At 34.2% G+C, this 20,471-nt stretch overlaps 1 long non-coding RNA gene across 1 annotated transcript in view; it reads left to right on the forward strand.

Annotated features, from left to right (window-relative positions):
* The first annotated feature begins 11,045 nt into the window (after positions 1–11,045).
* LOC127560743 (uncharacterized) overlaps positions 11,046–20,471 on the forward strand; it is a 32,714-nt gene continuing 23,288 nt past the window's right edge. Inside the window, exon 1 of the long non-coding RNA XR_007953398.1 lies at positions 11,046–11,284. This is a non-coding gene — a long non-coding RNA (uncharacterized LOC127560743). The remainder of the gene's footprint in view (positions 11,285–20,471) is intronic.

Raw genomic sequence — 20,471 nt, forward strand, 5'->3', positions numbered from 1 at the left:
TAATTCCACTGAGTTAACCCCTTGTTTCAAGTTTACTTCTCCAGAGTTCCAGCCCTCTGCAGTTTGGAGTCTATTGTCTCTCATCATATGGCCTATCTTTCCATATTTCTTATATTTTATTCCTACACACACACATATCACATTACCCAGTTATACAGGTATCCTTGTTGTTCCTTGTGTCTAGGCCTTTGTAGTGGCTGTCCTCCATGTCTACAATGATGTTCTTTCTCATCTCATATTTTCTTTGGTTTCTTTTAAGATTCAGTTTAAATCCCACTTTCTACAGGAAGTCTATCCACATTATTGCATACTGCTAGAGCTTTCCCTTCTGAAAGAAACTGCCATCTATTCTGTATGTATCTCATGTATCTCATATGTACCTAATGGCATGTTGACTTGGCCATTTCACTGTCTATCACAAATGATCATCTCATGATGTTGCTGTTACTGTGTATAATGTTCTCTTGATTCGGCTCATTTCACTTAGTATCATTTCATGTAAGTTTTTTTTGAGGATTTTCTTAAATCTGTCTCCTAATCATTTCTTATACTATAGCAGTATTTCATTATATTCACATTATGTCCACAACTTGTTTAGTCATTCCCCAATTGATGGGCATCCACTCAATTTCTAATTCTTTGCCACCACCACAAAAAAGATCTGTTATAAATATTTTTGTAAATGTGGGACCTTTCCCCTTTTTTATTATCTCTTTGGCATACAGATCTAGTAGTAGTATTCCTGGATCAGAGGATATGCACAGTTTTATAGCCCTTTAGCATGGTTCCAAATTACTCTCCAGAATGGTTGGATCAGTTTACAACTCTACCAACAGTGTTCCAATTTTCCCACATCTTCTCCAACTTTATTATTTTCTTTTTCTGTCATATTAGTTGGTCTGATAGGTGTGAAATGATACTTCAGAATTGTTTTAATTTGCATTTCTCTAATCAATGGCGATTTAGAACTTTTTTTTTTAATCATCAATAGCTTTAGTTTCTTCATTTGAAAACTGCCTGTTCCATGGACCCACATTTAACACCATACACCAAGATAAGATCAAAATGGGTCCATGATTTAGGCATAAAGAACGAGATTATAAATAAATTAGAGGAATATAGGATAGTTTACCTCTCAGACTTGTGGAAAAGGAAGGAATTTGTGACAAAAGAAGAACTAGAGATCATTATTGATCACAAAATAGAAAATTTTGATTATATCATATTAAAAAGCCCTTGTACAAACAAAACGAATGCAAACAAGATTAGAAGGGAAGCAACAAACTGGGAAAACATCTTTACAGTTAAAGGTTCTGATAAAGGCCTCATTTCCAAAATATATAGAGAATTGACTCTAATTTATAAGAAATCAAGCCATTCTCCAACTGATAAACGATCAAAGGATATGAACAATTTTCAGATGAAATTGAAACTACTTCTACTCATATGAAAGAATGTTCCAAATCACTATTGATCAGAGAAATGTAAATTAAGACAATCCTGAAATACCATCTGTCAGATTGGCTAAGATGACAGGAAAAAATAATGATGAATGTTGGAGGAGATGTGGGAAAACTGGGACACTGATGCATTGTTGGTGGAGCTGTGAACGAATCTAACCATTCTGGAGAGCAATTTGGAACTATGCTCAGAAAGTTATCAAACTGCATACCCTTTGATCCAGCAGTGTTACTATGGGGCTTATACCCCAAAGAGATACTAAAGAAGGGAAAGGGACCTATATGTGCCAAAATGTTTGTGGCAGCCCTTATTGTAGTGGCTAGAAACTGGAAAATGAATGGATGCCCATCAATTGGAGAATGGTTGGGTAAATTGTGGTATGTGAATGTTATGGAATATTCTTGTTCTATAAGAAATGACCAGCAGGATTAATACAGAGAGGCTTGGAAGAGATCCACTTCCATCAGAATACATCCTCAAACAGTATCATTGTTGAGGTATATGATGTGAAATCATCAATTTCAATCACATGAATTGATGCTGAGTGAAATGAGCAAAACCAGAAGATGATTATACACTTCAACAATATTGTATGAGGATGTATTCTGATGGAAGTGGATATCTTCGACAAAGAGAATAGCTAATTCAGTTCCAATTGATCAATGATAACAGAATCAGCTAAACCCAGAAAAGAAACACTGGGAAATGAGTGTGAACCATTTGAATTTTTGTTTTTCTTCCCAGGTTATTTTTACCTTCTGAATCCAATTCTTCTTGTGCAACAAGAGAACTGTATGGTTCTGCACACATATATTGTAGCTAGGACATATTATAACATATTTAACATGTATAAGACTTCCTGCCATCTAGGGGAGGAGGGGTGGAGGAAGGGAAGGGAAAAGTCGGAACAGAAGTGAGTACAAGGGATAATATTGTAAAAAATTAACCATGCATATGTTCTGTCAATAAAAAGGAGAGTGAAAAAAACAAAGCATGAATTAAAAACAAAAAGTAATTTTCACTTTTTCTAAGCATATGAGAAATTTTTGTTTCAATAGGTACAAAAGAGAAAATAGTGGATTATGTTTCAACAATGAACTTAATAACCAGCCCCATGTATTTTGTTGTAATGCATCTTTAAACTCAGAGGTGATAACCGTATTGGATAGAATGGATAGGCTGGCAGTTAAAAGACCTGGGTTCAACCAGCTCCGATATGTATTAACTAAGTGATCATAGGCAAATCATGAAACATTTTGAGTTTTAATTTTATTATCTATAAAATGAGGCCAGTATGACCTTCACTGAAGGCAGCTACATGATTTTGTGAAGTCAGGAAAAACTGAATTCAAATCCAGCCCCAGATACTTCCCAGCCATGTCATCCTGGACAAGTCAATTAATCTCTGTTTGCCTCAATCTACTGAAAAAGTAAATGGCAAACTACTCCAGTATCTTTGCCAAGAAAATCCCTTGGACAATATTAGCATGCTATGGTCCACAGGATCACTAAGAGTCAGACATAACTAAAAAATTGAACAACAATAATGAACTTACCTATTGGTTAAATTCCATGTTAATGTAAACTATTTTTAGGAATGTTATTCTATTAGCCTTTGTGATAAGGTTACCTAGCACAAGAAAGTATAGAGGGAAAAAAGAATAGGGCCTTCCTCTATTACTTAAAAATCTGTCTCATGAGGTTGAGTAAGTCACTTAACCCTCTGCATGCCCCATTTCCCACAAATTTTAAATAACAAAATTAGACCAAACAACCATGAAGGTCTCTTTTAGTTCTAAAGCTAATAATACACAGTGTCCCTCTTATCTAAAATGTAATAAATTAGTCATTGGTGTCAGTGTAGGGAACTCCAGACTCAGGATGTTGCCTGAGACATATACAAGTTAAGTGATTTGCTCAGAGCCATACAACTAGGAAATGTCAAAGGTGAAATTTGTATTTAGATCTTTTCTGAGACCAGAGCTTAATCTGCTATGCCACAACTACTTCATAATTAGTCTGTACAAGCAGGGAAAAAATGGCAAGAAAAATTTAGATCTTTTCTGAGACCAGAACTTAATCTGCTATGCCACAACTACCTCATAATTAATCTGTACAGGTAGGGGAAAAAATGGCAAGAAAAAAAAAAATCTGTCTTTCACCATTTATTTACCAATTCTTTATTTCTTTAATTCACCAATTATCAAGAACCAAGAGTAATTTTGTAAATGAATCTTATCAAAAATAAACATCATCCTGATAAGTCAAACAAAGAAAAGAAAAGAAAAGAAAACTGCTTGTTTGTATCCTTTGCCCATTTGTCAATTGGGGAATGATTTGTATGCTTACAAATTTGACTCTGTTCTCTTTACTCGGAAAACCTGACTGCAAAAATGGTTTTAACAGCTTTCTGGTTTCCTTCTAATGTTGGTTACACTGGCTTTGTTTGTACACAAGTTTTAATTTAATGTAATAAAAATTATTCATTTTGCATTTCACATTGTCCTTTATCTCTAGTTTATTCATTAATTCTTCCCTTCTCCATCCATTTGAGAAATAAACTATTCCTTGCCTCCTAATTTGCTTTTTGTATCACCCTTTATGTGTAAATCATGCACCCATTTTGATCTTATTTTGGTATATGGTATTGATCTATGTCTAGTTTTTTGTCAAATAATGAGTTCTTATCCAGAAGCTGAAATCTTTGAGTTTATCAAATGGTAGACTACTTAAGTCATCACTGTGTCTTATATATATAACCTATTTCATAATTCACTGTTGGAATCTTTACAAACTGCTAACTCATTAGAGTTGATAGATTATTGATCTGATCTTACAAGAAGATGTTTTGGGCCAGAACCTGAAACAAAGTATTATGTTGGAATCTTTACAGTCTTTACTAAGTAGAACTAATTGATATAATGCTTGTGTTTACACCTTTACTCATTGGAATTCACAAGTATGGAAGATTCACAAAGTTAACTGTGTAACTTTGTGAATTCACACCTCCCTTGAAGTTCTTAGGGCCAGAGAGCACTATGGGAGAAAACCCATAATCCCTCTCTCTCATATCCCACAATTCCTCTCTCTCATATATAAGTCAGTCAGATTTCAGCTGAATTAGGCCAGAAGCCCTCTCTCCGAGGCAAGAGAGATCCATTCCATTTTCTACTTGGCTGGCTGGAGGACTGAAGGACAAACCTTTGGATTTGAAGACATTCAGAGGGTTAGGGTTAATCTATCAACTCTAATGAGTTAGCAGTTTGTAAAGATTCCAACAATCCACCACCCTATTTCTTAACTAGTACCAAATGTTGATTAGTACCACTTTATAATATAGTTTTAGATGTGGTATGGCTATGCCACTTTCCTTTAAATTTTTAAACTCTTTTACATCTCCCTAAAGTACCAAATATTTGATAGATCTTCAGCAAATGATTATTGAATGAATGAATGACTATGTGCTATCACATAGCAATTTTGGAGCAGATTCAGAATGTAATGAGAAACTATAATCTTTCCCACTTCTAATTCAAATCAAGTCAACAAAAAGGAGTGGAGTATACAGTACATACAGCAGACACTGTGGTGTTACTAAGATATGAAACATAGTTTTGGCCATTGGCGAAATCACTGAATATTTGTTTCTCAAAGAAACATAAAATTCAGTGGAATTCAGTATACACTAAGTGTTTGGAGATATTTGGAAGCCACAATATAAATCTGGGGAATCACTTTGTAAGAGCTTAGACAGGTAGGAAGTCAACATGCTTCATAAAATTACAGAGCATGAGTATTATATGCTCTTTGCCCTATCACTGTAGGGACTCCAAGGTTAATAGTTCTCTAAGCTTCTGGAATGTTGACAAAGCACTCCACCATGTTACCACCCATTAACTGGAAACTATTGTCCTGCCACTCTCAGTCATTCTCATTGTTGTAGTAATTCCAGAACCATAGCCAACTACTATCTGACATTTCTCTTGCATTCTTCTGATGAGATATCTATGTAGCACTTCATCCAGAGAATCCACAATGGAGAAGCTGATTTTAATATGCAAAAGATACTAGCTGTGTGAGAATGTATTGCTGAGACATAATTTTTATTGAGTTAGATTACAAAAAAAAAAAATACGCACTAGACTCTAAAGGCACAGATGATGCCTTTTCTAACTTTTGAATGTCTACACATAATAGCACTTAATAAACTTCTCATAAATTGGATTTAACAACTCAAGAATAATAACCCTGAACTATGTGGAACTTTATAATATTCACAAAACTCTTTCCTTGATACCTAACAGTCCTGAGGGATTAATGCAAATACAACCATTTTACAGCCTTTGAGGGGATAATTAACTTGGGTAAGATCACCCAGTTTTAGAGCTGGGATTTAAAAACAACTTAATAATAAAAAGCTGTTAGACCTTTCAGAACTGATGCAGCTCCTTCCTTCCTATTATCAGGAGGCTAAAGTTCCCATATCCCCAGAAACCTAAAACTTTTAACTGCTGAAGAGTTTCCCAGGAGATGTACTTTAGTTCAAAATCTCTATATAAGTATATAAAGCATATACAAAATGAATACATGGTAATTTTGAAAGGAAGCTGACAATGGCAACTCAGAACTCAAAGGTTTAACGCAAACAAGTTAAATCATGAAGACTATCTGGGATTCCAAAAGGCAAAAGTGAGGAAAAACAGACAGACAGCAACAAAGAGATATCAAGAAGGAGAAGGAAGAGGAGGAGGAGGAGAAGAAGGAGGAGGAAGAGGAGGACGAAGAAGAAGAGTAGAGAGAGACAAAGACAGAGAGGAAATGGTATCCTAAGAATGCTGGTCTGAATTAGGAGAGTCTAGATTTAAGTACAGCCTCTGATACTCACTAGCTTTAGAGTGGGTAAGCTATTTAAATTCTCCTAGATTCAGGTAATTCTTTAAAATTATTTAAATAATGTCTTCCCCCAAATCCACTCTCCTTCAGAGTTTCTCTATTATTGTGGAAGATACCATCCTCCTTCTAATCTATCCAGATTTCAAATTCAGGGTCATCCTTGACTTCTTAATCTTCCTTGACCCACATAGGCAATCATTTGGCAAATTGTTGTTTCTATCTCCACAACTTCTCTCAAAAGTTATTTTTCCTTCTCTATTCACAGAGTAATACATTTTATTCACATTCTTATCATTTCTTGTACCCCAAGCCTTTCCCAATTCCAATATATCTTCCACACAGCCATGATAAAATCATGTCTAATTATGCTACTACCGCTTTCTCTTCCCTTCTCTACCCCATCCAGTTTTAATAAACTCTAGTGATCTGGTCTCAGACACTTAATACTTCCTAGCTGTGTGACCCTGAGCAAGTCATTTAAACCCAATTGCCTTAGCAAATAATCATAATAATCATCATAATAATAAACTTTAGTGTTTCTGGGCAATCACTTTGTAAGAGCTCAGCCAGGTAGGAAGTCAACATGCTTCATAAAGTTACAGAGCATGAGTACTTATTACCTCTATTATCCTATATAAACTCCTTTGACTTTTAAATCTGTTTAAAACCTTTACAATCTTCTTCTCACCTTTCCAATCTTTTTACACATTGCTCACCTACATTCTAATCCAGCCACACTGGTCTACTTGTTCATGTACTCATACACATCCAGTATTCTACCTCCTATATTATTCATTCCTATGCGCTGGAATCCATATTATGAGATCAGTCTCTCAGTCTTGCAGTGTCTCTTTCTCTCTCTCTCTGTCTCTCTATGTTTCTCTCTCCTTTTCTTCCTCTTTCTTCTCCTTCTCGTCCTATTTCTTTTCCTCCTCCTCTTCCTTCTCTCTGTCTCTGTCTCTGTATGTCTATCTGTCTCTCCTCACTGTTGCCTTTTGGGATCCCAGATTTCCTTCAGGATTCAACTTGTGTGCATAAAACCTTTTTTGATTTCCCTTACTTGCCATTATCATCTTCCTCCCATAATTACCAGGTATTCATTTTGTATATTCTTTAGATACTTATATAGAAATGTTTAAATTAAAGTATAACTCCATGGAGGATTAGTCCCAACCCTGGCTACTTCCTGAGAAACTATTCAGCAGTTAAAAGTTTTAGATATCTAGGGATGTAAGTATTTTAGCCTACTGACAACAGAAAGGAAAGAGCTGCATCAATTCTGGAAGGAGACAGCTTTTAGTTCTTTCTCTTTTTTTTCTGTCATACTTTTAGTAGAATTACTATGAGGAGGTGAGAGAGACTAGTAGCCTTCCCCAAAGCCCTGTTGCAAGGCAACTAAAGGAACAGGGCAGCTAAAGCAGCACTCAGCTAAGTGAGTAGAGCTTGGGCCTTCAGTCCTTGCCTGCCTTTGTTTTCTATTTCTGTCCTGATCATTGGACTAGATAGTTGCTCAGAGATGGAAAGAATCTAATCTTGGGGGCAATCTTCTGTGTTTGAAAGACCAAAGATTCTAGAACTTTTTATAAGAATTGACTGGCAACAGAAGGTGTTTTTGGATTGAAAATGATGTCCATTGACAGGGGAAGAAGTTCAAAGATTCACCTGTCCTACTAGAAGACAGACCTGGAGGGGGTGTTTGTGTAGTGCAGATCCATGGTATCAATTTAGCAATTCTACAAAGTGATTACATTTTAATAATTTTAAATATAAGCCTCCTGAATGAGTAAAACATTATTATACATCCATATTATCTCATCCTTTAAAATGTAAGCTCCTTGAAAGAGGGCTCATTTGACTCTTGTCTTTCTAATCTGAACTTTGTATGATACCTGGCACATAGAAAGTACTTAATAAATGTTAATTGATTAATTCAATGATTGATCTTCTAAGTTAAAGTGCTGCCTCAAAGAGAAATCAATAGACAATACTTTTTTATATTAATTTTTTTCCCATTCACAAACATCTGCCTTCTCTTCCTTCCATCTCCCTTCAGTCCTAAATTGAAGGAAATAATCGACAAAAGAAAAAACACCTGCATATCTGGTCTATCATCTCTTTTTCAGAAAGTGAGCATAATTATCCTAAAATCTGAAGACGAGAGAATGTCATGATATGATCTTTAAGCTCTGCATCTACTTTTTCTTCTGGAAACTGATATTAAGTGATTCTTGGAGTACTTAAAGTACCCAGTAACTTTTTTCAGGAATTATGGTTAGGGATTTGACTCATTTTTGCTAAATGGCCTGAAGACCAATAGTTACTGAATGTCTTGGAATCCGACTCACAACATTACATCTTAAATGAATCTTCCAATTGTAGTAGAATTTATAACTATCTGGGACTTCTAATCCAGGCTGAGAATGTCTTTGAAGATCCAAAAGCTGGAGACCCAAAGGTGAGATAGAGTGAATACCTTCTGTGGATCATCTGATTGCTAATGATTCTGATTTGCATCAATCTGAAGATGAAGTTTTCTGAACATAAAATGATATTCCTAAGAAGAAATTTAGATTTGTCAGGCATTACTGAGAGTACTGTAAGGTTGATGTATCACTTGATCTTCACAACAATAATATGTGGTAGACATTACAGCTATCTTTATCCTTATTTTAGGTGAGAAAACACACTCAGAGAATTAAACAATTTAGCCATTGTCACATAACTAGTTGGTAGCTAAAGCAGATTTGAACCTAGATCTCCTTGATCCCAAATCCACCAATATAGTATGTTACTAAAATGTGTGACATTGGGCATGAGATCTCATATGTAAAATAAGAATTAATTATATTTGTAGCACATACATTTTAGAGTGACTGCTGGGATCAAATAAGATAATGTGCCTTCCTATGTAAATGTTAATTATGGCAAATGAGTTTTTGTTGCTGCCTCTACTTAATGTCCTCAGATTTTCAGAAGAATAATCTTGGAAGAAAAGTATCACCCTTGAAAGCAATTTTGCATAAAAAGATGCTCCTTGATAATTCAGAAGCCAAGACTTCAACTTTGTTCCTATAATTAGATTGTGAGTTTCTTGAGGTCAGGGACTATTTTTTTTTTTTTTTGTCTCTTTTTGTATCCCCAGTACTTACCACCATTTTGCAACATCTAGGTGTTTAATAAATGTTCATTGATTGAATTAAACTTCCTGAATCTTACCACAGCCAAGACATAAAGAGTTAATGATATAATTTTCCACTTGGGCTAGTTTTAATTATATGCTATTATGATATAGTGTGAGCAAACATGGTATGATAAGCTAAAGAGCTGTATAATGGATGGAGAACCAACATTAATTAATTTTAACTTTGTTATGTTGCTAACACCTTTGTGGTCTGAGTGGATGACTAGTTTCACTTGTTCTAAATAATGAGAGAACATCTATTTTTTGAGTAATACCTTGGAAAGCTAGTAACTTTAAAAAACTGTATCTTCAGATCTATTATTTGATAGCTATAGGGCAGTGCTGGCAAACTCAAAAAGAAAGGAATCTCTACCAGCTGCATACTAACTTAGAAAACCATAAATTAAGATCATCTATGCTGTATTACATTTTTATTCATTTTATTAAATGTTCCCCAATTATATTTTAGTCTGATTCAGGAGTCTGATCTCAGGAGTTTTGTTGCTACTTGCTGTCAGTAGCTATGAGTTTGATACCCCTGGTGTATAGAACTCCTTTACTAAAGCAGATTAGCAATCATATTGACATTTATAATCTTGAAAAATTGTCTATGTGATGATTCAAGATAATTCCAAGAGACCTGGGATGGAAAATGTCATCTACATCCAGAGAGAGAACTATGGAAACTGATGTGGATCGAAGCATAGTATTTTCAGCTTCTTTTGGTTGTTTGCATCCTTTTTTCTTTTTCTCCTTTTTGGTCTGATTTTTTCTTGCACAACATGACAAATATGGAAATATGTTTTAAACAAATAAATAAATAAGTGTTTCCCTGAGGGGGGTAGGGAGAAAATTGTCTGAGGCACTGAGAAGATGAGTAATTGCTCGGAATCATACAATCAGGAGGTGTCCGAAAGAAATCTTGAACTAATTTTCTTTCTTCTAGAAGCCAATTCTTTATTCCCCATGCCACTCATTCTCTCAAAAGTTAATTAGTAAATTCTAAGTTATTCTCCTTATTAAGAATAATTTCTTCCTGCCAATATCTTTTCTCATATTTAAATGATATTTTATAGATGAAAGATCATTAAATGATTCTGGAAGATTATTTTTTTATTCTGATTATTGATATTTTCTAAGCACTTTCCCCTCCCCTCCAAAAAAAAAAAAAAAAAAGATTATAGTTGACTGAGACTCCCTTTGAAGTGATCCTACAGTTGGACAAGTCCAGGAATGACTGAATGGCTACAGCAATTAGTTTCTAAAAAACAACCCCTGAGGGATTTTCAGCTTGTGCCAATGGTTCTCTGCCAAGCTTAGGGTGCCAGAAGGACATGCCTAACAGGCTCATAGAGTTCTCAGATTACCCTCCAAGAGAGTCATCTAGAGCCTTGGATTACATTAATATTTTTGTAGCTATGTTTGTAAAATGATCCTATCCTAGTCTTGGCATCAAACAAACAAATGCTTCCCAGTCTAAGGCTATTTGTACTTAGATATGAGCATTTAACATAACTTAGAAATTGGACCTTGAAGACCCTTCAATGTATTTACTTCTCTGTAGTATTATACATATTTAGCTGATGAGTTTAATATGATCTAATTGAGTTATATCAGGTAAATATAATCCTGACATCTTAGAGTTAGAGTTGGAAAAGACCTTAAAATCCACCTAGTTAGCCTAACTTTCTCATTCTACAAATAAGACAACTAAGGCTTGAGTAGGTGAGCTGACTTGTCTCATAAGAGGTAAGTGAGAGAAATGGGATTCAAATTCAAGTCTCACTGGTTTCATGTGTTCTAGCCATTATGTCACAATGCCTGCTTAGTACATTCTATTTGCTATATTTTAATATTCAGCCAACTTCTTTCCCTTTAGGGATCTGTATAAATATTTAGGATAGAAGTATGGATCAGAACACTTAGTATTATTTGAATTCAAAACAATCCCATATGATGGAAAATCAATGAAGCCCAGTATTTTATGGGATATAGGGGAAAAAATGTAAAAAAAAAAAATTAATGCAATATGGATGTAATTTTTTTTATCATTCTTATTATAAATATGCTGATGTGTTTGTTGATCTTTACTATTTTCCATTTTCCTCAATGAGTGTGCTGCCTACTAATCTGAGATATATTAAAAGGCCTCTGAACTTTTCTCCTTTCCTAAATCAATGGAAATCAGGAATAGGCTTCCTGCTCGTGATATTATTGCAAGTAAAAGAAAATCATTTTTCGTAATTGTAAACAGTAAGCAGAGAAGGAAATGATTAGAAAAAGGAATTTCAGGGAAAAAAATCAAGATAAATTGTTTAAATGAAATTTTAGAATGTGAAGTTCTTGTAACAAAACTTAGTCTTCTGTCGTTATAGTTACTTCAGCTAAAGAAGTCTGTAAAGTAAATTGCAGCAGAAAGAACTGAGAAAAACAGAGAGGTGTCCTTGGAATCTCTGAGTCAAACAGCTGAAGGGCTCTAGTTACTAAATAAGTGAGTGACATGGAAAGCTTTCAGAAGTTGGAGGAAAGGAATGAGTGGGATGAGAGAGATGATGAAGATAAAGTTAGAGGAAAGAGAAGGATAGTGAGTGAGTGAAAAGGAAGGTTAGAGGAGGAGAAGGAATGAAGCAACTGAGACATTATTAGTAACAGCTGGCACATAATCTTAAAGAAGAGAAGAGGACATCCCATCTCTGATTTCTTCCATAATATGCTATCTGTAGAATTCTGGGGGATAAAAATTATCTTCTTCTTTGCACCTCAGTAGATAGTTGTTGAATTGAAATTACAACTTAATCTGGTCATTTTAACACATTTTACCATAATATTTCTGTAAGTTAGATAAAATATCACATATAAGAAGTGCTATATTTGCAAATAGGCAAATTCACCTGTGTTTAGGTGAATATCCCATCCCATCCCTACCTCCCACTCTCCATTGTCAAAGCTCAGTTTGGGTTTTAATTTTTTTAACATTAAAAAGTGTTTAAAATAATTAAATCATTTTAATCTGAGAATTAAATAAATAAGAGGAGTGGAAATGTCTTGGATTTCTGGTAGTTTCCAAATAGAAAATTAAAAATTTAAGTGCTTCTCCATTACATACTCTAATTGAAGAGATATTTCCTTGCTCCTTCTTCCAACATTATCTTCTCACTCTTCAAGTATCAATCAAGTCTGCCAGCCTATAAAATCCTACAAATTCTACTCAATGTAAGCTTTGGTTGTAGAGAATTGTTTGGTTAATGTATAGTCAATATTTCCTAAATTTGCTTCAACAGGGAAAGTTGAACAATTCAACCCTGGGGAAATGTTCTTTCTTTCCATTCTCCAGGCCAGAAATCTGCATTACATTTGGGAACTGTTAAATGAAATACAAAGCAAAATTAATATATCAAAAGAAAAACATCAGTACCTCTTACAAAGAAATACTTAGAGAATGCTGAATTTAAAATTCCATACATATGACATAACTCTAAAATTCCAACTAAGTCTCATCAAGTCAGTATAAATGACAAAAAAATGTTAAAAAGAAAAGAAAAATTGTTTCTTGGGCCTCCTTGAAAACAGGCATAATAATACATTGTTGGTGGAAATATGAACTGTATGATCATTCTCTAAAGCAATTTGGGAGTTTTCCTGCTAGAGTCACTATAGTAGGTCTATACCACAAAACAATAAAAAAATAAAAAGACACACAAAATATTAACAGCTCTTTTATGGTGGCAAAGAAATGAAAATTAAGGGAATGCCCAACTAGTGAGAAATGGATGAACAAATTATGGTATAATAATATAATAGAGTATTATTATAACATAAAAATAACAAAAAGAATGATTTCAGAAAATACTGGGAAGATCTGAATGAACTGATGCAAAGTAAAGTCAGTAGAATCAAGACCAATTTCTATAATAATATTTTAATGAAAAAACAATTTAGAGAGTCTGAAGAATTTTGATTAATACAATGATCAAACATAATTCTATAGAAAGGCTCATAAGTAGACATATTTTTGGACATGGACAATAAGGAAATTTGTTTTGCTTGCCTTTAAATAACTAATATGGAAGTGGGGAAGGAAATTATAGGAAGAAGGGAGCTAGAAATAGAATAACCAAAATGAAAAAGATAAAAAAGAGTAATAAAGAAAGTTTATTGAAGCATTTGTTTTCATGCAAAGAAGGTCAGTAGATAATAAACAGGATAGCTTTGAAAAATATTTATAAACGAAAACAAATTGTCATGAAACAGATTCATAACTTCATGTACAATCCTGTTTTCAGGTTTACTTTGTATATGGAATTGTTTGTTTTATTTGTTGTTAATTGAATTCAGAATTTTATATTTAATAAAAACAAAATTCCAAGAGGTTAGATAATAACATCTATTCTAAAATTTTTCCTGTAATATTTGTTTTTAACTCTTCTGCGAGAATAGTTTGTGTTTTTCCTCCCTTAAGAGCAATTTTAATGTTTGCACCATAACAAAGCTATTCCTTGAAATGATTTGTTGAATGATAAATATGTAAATATGTTTAAAAGGATTGCAAATATTTAATCTATATCAGGTTGATTGCTGTCTTGAGGAGGAGGGAGTTAGGGAAGGGAGGGAGAAAAATTTAGAACACAAAGTTATACAAAAGTATATGTTGAAAACTATCTCTACATCTATTTGGAAAAATAAAATATTATTAATAACAATAAGAAAGATTTAAAAAACAAATAACATTGATAACAAGGGTCATTTTCATTCTATATGATCTTAGTGGTGAATAAAGAAATAGTGATAGTCTCATTCCCTGAAAACTAATTGTAATCACCTGTAGCAATCACAAGAGTTTGACCAAATTCATTTTGTGGTTTTCATAAATCACAATATAGCAGAAACAATACTAGATGTTAAAAAAAAAAACTGGATTCAAATCCTGTTTCTGTGTATGTTAAGTTCTCAAGTTGGTGATATATTAGTAGATATTAGAGTTTAATCTACTATTGAACAAGGATTTTTTAAGCACTTAATATGTACCAGGTACTTTTTAGGCTCAAGATAACAAAAACAGCCTGTGCTGTCAAAGGGCATAGATGAGACAATATGACTCACTAAACAATAACAGACATAAGTAAGTGATTCCACCTCTCTGGTATTAGTATTCTTCATCTATAAAATGAGTGGGTTATATTCAATGCAAATCTGTAAGTAGGAAATTCTGGAAACTCTCACAACTCGACCAAAGGAGGGTGAATTCTTCAAGGTGTGGGAAGGATCCAGCTCTATGGATCAATTAGTACCTTCTAATTTAATCCAATCTAGCAAATAATTATTAAATGCCCATTACATTCAAGGTTCCATGTGAAGCCTTGGAAATAAAAAGAAAAAGGGAAAAAAGAATCCTTGTTCTTAAGCAACTTACAATCCACTGGAGGAACAAAACATATAAACACAAAAGTTTAGTATACTTTGAATATATTGCAGGTTTGGTTTCAGTCCACTGCAATAAAGCAAATATCTCTTTAATAAAGTGAGTCACAAATTTTTTGACTTCCCAATTTATATAAAAATTAGGTTTATGCTATAACTGTGGTGTGCAATAATATTATGCCAAAAATATACATACCTTAATTTAAAATGCCTTATTACAAGAAAGAAAAAAAGAAAGAAAGAAAGAAAGAAAGAAAGAAAGAAAGAAAGAAAGAAAGAAAGAAAGAAAGAAAGAAAGAAAGAAAGAAAGAAAGAAAGAAAGAAAGAAAGATGAATAACCATATGAGCTTTCAGCAAATAGTATTTTTTTTTTCTGGTGAATTGTCTTGCCTCAAGATTACTGATTAATCAAGCTGGTGATTGCTGAAGATTGAGGTAGCTATGATAATTTCTTAAAATAAGAAAACAATAAAGTTTGCTGCATCTATTGACTCTTCATGGAAAATGTCTCTGTACCAAGCAATGGTGTTTGATAGTATTTATCTATAGTAGAAACTTTCAAAATTTGCATCAAACTTCTCACACCCTAACATTGTTTATGTAATATTCTTCAATATTGTGCTTCATAAAATAGAGAGGTCTGAGGAGAGGGAAAAAGATAGAGGATAACTGATAGGTGAATCAGTCAGAAAATACATAGCATTTATTGATTAAGTTTCCATCTTATATGAGTGTGGTTCATAGTGCTCTAAAATATTAACAATAATAACATCAAAGATCACTGATCACAAAATCACAATTACAGATAAAATAATAACAAAAAAGTTTGAAATGTTTTGAGAATTATCAAAATGTGATTAAGAAAGGTGACATATTAAAAAAATGATGCTGATAGATGTATTCAACACAAGATTGCCACAAAACTTCAATTTGAAAAAAAGAGGGGGAAGGAAAGAAGGATGGAAGGAAGGAAGGAAAAAAAAAGAACTGATAATTGAATCCATGAAAATTAATGAGAATGAGAACAAACAGATGAGAAGATGAGATAAGAAGAACCAAGTGGGTACATCCTCTCTTATAGTTTAACAATACATTAGAGACACAGGTAGGATCTTAACAAATTTGCAAAGGAAGATAATACAAAATGATTAATAATAAATGCTCAAGCGAGGTGTTTGCCAAGTTCCATTTGAAATTCAGCAGTGGGAAAATCAGTCAACTGGAGAAATCAAGAGGCTTCTTCAGGGAGGGTGAATTTGAGTTTAGACCTTTATAGAATGAGTAGATATTCAACTGCTGGAAGGTGTTGGTTTGGGTTTGTTTGTTTGTTTTATTACTGTTGCTTTAGATACAGTGTGAGCAAAAACATGGACATAAGAATACATTGTTAGAGGGAGGAATATAAAGAGAATTTTTCCTGAACACAATGGTATGACAAAGGCAATTAGGTGGTGGGGTGGCTAGAGTGCCAGATCAGGAATCAGAAAGGCTCATCTTCCTGAGTTCAAATCTGGTCTCAGACATTAGACACAGCTAATAGAATTTTGTAACCTTAGGCAAATCATATAACCCTGTTTGCTTACAGTTTCTTCATTTGTAAAATGAGAGAAGGAAATGGAAAATCACTCCAGTATCTTTGCCAAGAAAACTCCAGATAGGGTCATGAAGAGTCAGACATGATTGAAATGACAGTGAGTTTATAGGGATAAGCAGCTTACACCTAAAACAATACAAATCGATAACTAGAAAGAATTAAGGAGACATTATGAAAAGATAGAGATTAAAGTGGTACATAGATGTTAAGAACTTGGAGAATTTACTGGTTTCCAAATTTCAAAAGGAATATGAAGTGCTGGTGTTTCAGAGTATATCTACATGGGATATATATTTATATTTATATGAATACTTTCTATGATTTTTGTTTAGCTATTGACTTGAATAAATAAGTTTTCTTACCCTTTGCTAGATGAATTTACTGTAGAACCAGCATATGACAGGAAGAGAGTCAAGCCTTAAATATAAAGTATATCCTGCCTCTTTTCCAATCAATGAATGGCAATCATTGAATAGCAATACCTAAAAACTACATCCTTTGACAAATTAGGAATAGATAGATATAATTCTAGCCAACCTCCTGCTTCTCCTTTCTTGACAGGAACCAAAGTCTCCTTTGGAGATTGATGGGGGAGAAGATGCTAGAAAAATCTATTCTTATCTCCCTGTGAGTCATATCAGGACAGGCTTATAAATCAAGAAGTTATCAGTTGCCCTACTTTTGACAGAGAACGCAAATGGATATCTATATAACTGACTTCCAAAACTACTGTATCATACCTATTTCCCAAACTCCTTATCTTTTTTTCTTTTCCTTTTTCTTGGAACAATTATATACCTATCATATCACTTCCTATTGAGTCTCTTAGTCTGTTTCATCTCCACACCAGCTGGCTTACTCCCACTTCCTTTCTTTACTGCTTTCCCACTTCTCTTTATGTTTTGTCTTTCCCTATTTGAATGTAAGGACGACATAAGGATGGTATTGTTTTCTTGTTTCTGTGTCCTCAGCATATAGCACAGTGCTTAAATATAATATATACTTAATACTCCGCATCTATCTTGGTCAAAATTTCATAATCTTCAGAAATGTTTTCTTGATTCCCTTTGAAATAATCATCTGTGGCCACATGAATCACCATAAGAGGTTAGTAAATATCAGATTTGATATCTCTTAGGAAGAGGTCCATCATAATCTCATTACACAGACTATGGACTACACAATCCTTCTGTTGTGGTCAGGTCAACAAATAGTTATCTCAATACCCCTAAGCAGGGCATTCCTACTGCTTTCATTTCTTGAACTAGATTGTACTGTGCTCCTAGGAAACCTCATCCTGGGAAATTGCATCAGTTTTGGCACTCATATTACATCAGTTTTCTCAGTACTCTTTACTACTCTTATTAGAAGGCTGGAAGGCAGAATAAAGAATTCTTCTCAGCACCTCCATCTAAAGAATCCAGCCATCTTTTCTTTTTTCCACCAGATTGTATTGTTTAAACTGGACTCCACCATGACTTCCACAACATGTTTTCTTCCCCAGTCCCATATTACTATTTTTAGATTCCTCTATATATTGTCTTCCTTCTGAAATTATAAATTTTTTACCTTTCAAGTTTGTTTTGAAGATAAAATGAGGTACTTGTAAAATGCTTTGCAAATCTTAAATCTTTCTAGAAATGCTAATTTGTATCAGTTAGCACCAAATATCCAGTTGGATTTCCCTATGTTTGAGAATCATATTTTTCTACAGTACAAATTCCTGATATTTTATAGATAAAGAAAATGAAGGTCAGTAAGATTAAATACCAAGATTACAGAGCTTCTAAGCCCCAACCCAGCATTCTTTCTTTTGCTTTACATGGCTTAAGACCATCATCAAGATAAAATTCTGAGGATTAAGACAACCAGTTAACCATGAAACATTCATTCAGCTGTTAGTAGCCCTCATATAATGTTCTCCTCTTTCCCCTACATGGTTGCCCTTGAAGTCCATTTGAATCAGATTTCATATGATAGAATGTTGTTGGGGGGGGGGGTGAAAAAGGAAAGTCTATATAGCATGGCATTATGAAAAGAGTGCTACATATGGAGTATGAAGACTTTGCTCTGAGACCTGCCTTTCTAGGTTATTTACTAGCTATGTGACAAAGTACAAGTCTTTTCACTTTAGCTTAGGCTTCCTCATCTTGTAAAATGAGTATAAATACTTATAGAGCTGTTTCCTGATAGCTGTTATGAAGAAAGCTCGGAAAGTCTTGAAGTTTTTAGAAATGTGGGTTAATATGACCATCAGAATCACAAAGAATAATTTGCTCCAAAATCTTGCCAAGGATGATTTTACTGAGTGTCCCTTTTCTAGTTAATATAAACTAAAGATTTCCAAATACAAATGTTCATTTACAGCACTGTGATTGTAAAGAAAAAAATTGGGGGTGAGTAATGTTCTTTCCGAGAGCATATTTCATTTTCTCTTCAACCCATCCCCATTTTGTAGCTAATTGAGCTACAAAATTGAGACAGCCAATCTCTAGACAAAGCCAGTTTGGTTTTCGTGGACTTGTAGCACAGCACTGCCTTCCAGTGGAAAGTCATGTTAAATACGCCTTGGTTTAAGAGAGAACACTCTCTAAAGGACTAGTTCATCTTTGGGAGTTGGTTTAATTTACAATTTCTAAAGAAGCCACTGGCTTTTGGTGAGGGTTATTTTTGTTAATGTGAGTAGTCCTACTATGGATCCCAGAGTATTTGGGGGAATAGAGAGCTGATGGAAATAGTACTCTATCTCCTGGACTTTCTTGTCTCCAATATTCCAAATTGGCTGGCCCTGAAGCATTGTTGATCAAATAGATCTTCTCAGACTTCCTCAATACCCAACATGGCTGGCACTGGGAAATCAAAAGGAATCAGAAAATAATTGATTATTATTGCTGGAAAGCAAGTTAGAAATTGTCCAATACAAACCCCTCACCTTACAACTAAAGAAATAATTTTGTATTTATAATGAGAGGAACTCTGCCACTTAATAATAATTAGCAATGAGGCTTGCTAAACACTTTACAAATATTATCTCATTTGATCTTCACACAACCTTAGGAGTGCTATTATTATCTCCATTTTACAGATGAGGAAATTGAAGCTAAGAGAAATTAAATGATTTTCTCAGTCACATAGTTATTAAATGTCTAAATCAAAATTTTAATTCAAGCCTTCATGACCCCAAATCTGGGGGTTGCTGCTTTGCTTACTTGCCTGACCTTAGCTCTAGCCCTCTGTTTTCTTACCTATTTTTAATGTACTTAACACCTCTGAAATTTAAGAATTTCTTTGCATTCATTTGTTAAATACAAAAAGGGAACTAAGTCAAGACCATAAGCTGCTGCGATCATAGGACCTAGTCCAAACCCTTTTATGAATGAGGAAACTGAGTCCCCAGAAGATTATAGAATTGGCAGACAGATGGCACAGTGGATAGGAGAATAAGTATAGAAGCAAAATAACTTTGTGAATTTAAATGATTGGAACAACTACCAGAGGACCCTGAACAGGATCCTATGGCAGAGTCTGCTATAGCTGCAGCAACTGAGCCAAGTAAATCAGCACAACCCTAAGGATCCACCTGCCTGAGCTTGCCCAAAGGTCTTGCATCTAGTTAATAATAGAGGCAAAAGTAGAACACAAAATGTCCAGTACTATTCCTAATATTAAACTACCTCTCTCTGCTGTCAAAGTAAGCTAGTGTGTGACCTCAGGCTTTCAGAGACCAGAACAGACTAAAAGGCTGCAAGGAACTCTCCTGGGGTTAGTGGGGAGGAGAAGGGAAAAGGGTGGAGATCCAGAGAACACCAGCAGCCTACTACTACTCATATTACCAAGTTATGGACCAAGAGTACACAACATATTTCCTTTTCCTACTCTACTTATAAGAAGTACCAGCTATCTCCTTGTCTTTTTGTGGGTCTA

This window comes from Antechinus flavipes, chromosome 4, assembly GCF_016432865.1.
Source record: "Antechinus flavipes isolate AdamAnt ecotype Samford, QLD, Australia chromosome 4, AdamAnt_v2, whole genome shotgun sequence".
In the NCBI taxonomy this organism is placed as follows: domain Eukaryota; kingdom Metazoa; phylum Chordata; class Mammalia; order Dasyuromorphia; family Dasyuridae; genus Antechinus; species Antechinus flavipes.